This window comes from Ambystoma mexicanum, chromosome 5q, assembly GCF_040938575.1.
Source record: "Ambystoma mexicanum isolate Mex_15411 chromosome 5q, UKY_AmexF1_1, whole genome shotgun sequence".
Taxonomy (NCBI): Eukaryota; Metazoa; Chordata; class Amphibia; order Caudata; family Ambystomatidae; genus Ambystoma; species Ambystoma mexicanum.
Genome location: NC_090933.1, coordinates 284,237,917 through 284,241,233, shown reverse-complemented (window position 1 = coordinate 284,241,233; position 3,317 = coordinate 284,237,917). Strand labels below are relative to the sequence as shown.

Genomic DNA, 3,317 nt, shown 5'->3' with positions numbered 1-3,317 from the left:
AAATGCAATACTTTATATTTATTTGTATTTTCTTTTCTCAGATGAAAAGCAGCTGAAGACATAGCCAGGATCTTACAGCAGAAGGGGAAGTAATTGCAGCGAAGTATGTTTTGCAAAGGAGCAGCAATTTGGCCTGAAAAGACAGCAGCTTGCAGTGGCAACAAGAGCAAAAAGGAGGAGAAAAAAAGCCCGCCTTGGACAAGTAACCTACCAGGCTGGCCACGGCAGCTATACTTTTTAGGCACTCATGTAAAAGACACCAACGCACTAAATGGGAAATTGAGGGTAATGCTCTGCAAGGCCATAATGTGCAGGTTCAAGGATAGGATAGACTGGGGTTTATACCAGGGTGTCATGATTTCATAGTTCTATTCTTCAATTCTTTTCTTTTTTATGTCTTTTTAAGGTTACTTTTCTTCTGGGCAATTTTTCTTTCCTTGTCTTTACTGTCTTGCACTTGCCTATGTTCTACTTACCCAATGCCTGCAGTTCTGGCTTGCTCGGGAATAATCTCCTGGTTGAACCTTTCCATTGGGCGGGGGGGAGTGGGCATAAGCCTATATGCCTCAGACCCTCATTTAGATCACATAACTTTCGGCTTCCAAGACCGGGTTCCTGACCCATGACCCACAATTTTAGCCACTGTGCCTCCCCCTCTCTGTTCACACTGTGCAATTGTTATAGATACAGGTGGTCCGAATTTCAACTAGGCAATGAACTTCACCGAAAACTCAGACTGCTGAAGAAAGTGGATGTCAGTGCGCAGTTAGTGCAGTGTGTATTTCAGCATGTGCGTTTAGCTTAGTGCTGATGTGAGTCAATGTTGTGAATTCATGCAATCCAAAGAAAGAGTAGTTTGAATTGGATACCTAGCATTACATAGCATAGCATAGCATAAGCATACTGTACCATAGGACAGCATTATAGTATATGGACTAATGCCTACTAACACCTAACCTCTAACATACTGATATCTCAGTGACTAGAATGGGACAGCTTAGTCCATGTCAAACTTAGTGTGCAAACCTAGGGTGCAAACTTGGGGGTGTAAATGGGACTGCAAGCACAGACTCTGTTATGTTGTTCTGAAATAAAATACAGTAGTTAAAACTGCTTTTGCGATGTGGATGAGGGTGAGGAATTTGAAAAATCAGTCAGTTGAAAGCAGTCCTTTATGTTTGAGTTACTAGGGCAGGAAGCGAGAATGAAAATGTTACATGTGTTACATGTGTTAAAATATACTAATACAAAAGGTGAGATCTGCTTCTGTTCTTTCTTCGCTTAGTTCAACAGCAGAAGTTGTCTCGCCTTTGGTAGTAGCGCTTTCAGCCCCAAGACTACCTGCAACATGTCTGAGTACACTTTCATCTACATTAAGGTTTGTGGCCGTGTTGAGGCAGACCACATGCTGCTGGCAGACCAGGGGCAGGACCGGAAGGAAGAGATTATCACCTTTGACAAATGGATGCAAGGGGACCTCAAAAGCAAATGTGTTTATGGGCAGTCCCCAGGATTTAAAGATGGAAAGTTTGAGCTGTACCAGTCCAAACAATCATACGCCACCTGTCCAGGATCAACAGTCTCTATGGGAAGAATGATGAAGAAGCTGCCTACATAGACATGGTGGATGATGGTCTAGAGGACCTGCGTGTGAAGTATGCTAAACTAATCAACCAGAACTATGAGGATGGACAGTCTACATACATTGCAAACCCACCAAAGGAATTGCAGAGCTTCAAGTACATCCACTACAGGAGCCATGGTGGTAATGGGTTCATTGTAGGAAACAAGATCTCAATAGCAGACTTCAAAAAGGGAAAGATGAATTAAATGTATTTGCTGGGTACTTAACTTATCTATTTCTTATTTAATTTAGGTATTAGCTTAATTGCCTCACCAGTGACCCTGGAGCTGGAGTGAACCCTTGGAGTCTATCGGATGAACAGGAGTCCACTGGACCAAGACGGCAGAGTCGGGAAAGGAGAGAAGAGGATGAGCGACTGGCGAGCTTGAAAGAAACTCTACATACAGAGGGTAAAAAACATGCTCCACATCCAGGAAAACTGTGGCATAGATGCACTGCTTTTGATGAACAGGTTATTTTTGCAAAACTCCCAGAGCCAACTTTAGGCCTTGTGATGGGATCTGCCATCACCAGTTCAAGGGAGTAGTTTTGCAGACAATTATATGCATTCCTCTTTGTCCTTGTCTTTATCTATCCATGCCTTGTGAACAATTTAAGGTTGCACATTTACCTTTGGATGAGTCATCCTTCAACACAGACATTGTTTTCAACATATTTATCTCTAGGTCTGGACTGCTACAGGTATCATTAACAACATAGACAAAGATAGCAGATTTACATATTTCTTTTTAGCAAAATGACTTGATAATTGTGTTTTGATTAGTTATTGGTAAGGTAAAAAAGAGTTTTACCACGCATCCGGAAGTGCATTGGAAGTGTGTCCGTTGGGCTGTTCGGCTGGCGGTAGGTGGCGGGCGAAGGCGGTACTGTACCTCATATTTTCATATCGCATTTACTGTGTGCTTGAGTGGTAGAAGTTGGGCAAAATTGGTTCAGTCTGAAAATGAGAAAGAATAAACTACCGCTCATCCGCAAAGACGCGGGGGTGGATTTCTTCAGAGCAGTGAGTACTAGAAGAGCGAGTCTCGCTCGTGCTGCAGCTTTGCCGCTGCCTGAGGCTAACGAAGAAGAGTTGGAACTCCTCCAATGTGCACAAGAATGCTCTGTGTTAGACAAACAGAGTGAGGACAGTATTGATCCCTCCCAATTATTGTTTGGGGAGGATGAGTTGCTAAACAATATGGAGGCGAAATTGAAGGTATCTAATTTAAGTAAAAACCATGAGCAGCATCCCTTTAAAAATGACAATGATACTCCTAGCACCTTTAACTATGATACTTTATTCTCTGTAATGATGACCATATTCAATCGTCTAATACTGTCTGAATTGCCTAAGCAAACTGAAGACATAGCTGACTTGGCCACAGAATTAAACATTTTACCCGGCAAACTGTCGGACTCATTGAGTAAAACACTGCTAGTAAATATGGGGGAGAAACTGGAGTTCGAGAAACTCGGTCTCATAAAAGCGCCTTCTTCAGATGAGATAATTATTATAGAAGCTACCCAGGTTTCTGAAATAGAGCTAGTTAGGGATGGCACTAGCAATTATCAGGATGAAATTGATCAAATCGCTCAGGGGACAAAAACAACCCCAATTCTGTCTGAGAATGGTACACCAGAAGTTAAATTGTCAAAAAGACAAGGGAAAAAAATGGCTAAACTGAGGAAG

At 42.3% G+C, this 3,317-nt stretch overlaps 1 pseudogene; it reads left to right on the top strand.

Annotated features, from left to right (window-relative positions):
* The first annotated feature begins 1,348 nt into the window (after nt 1-1,348).
* On the top strand, nt 1,349-1,830 carry LOC138498253 (glutathione S-transferase P pseudogene; annotated as a pseudogene).
* Nucleotides 1,831-3,317: the final 1,487 nt, after the last annotated feature.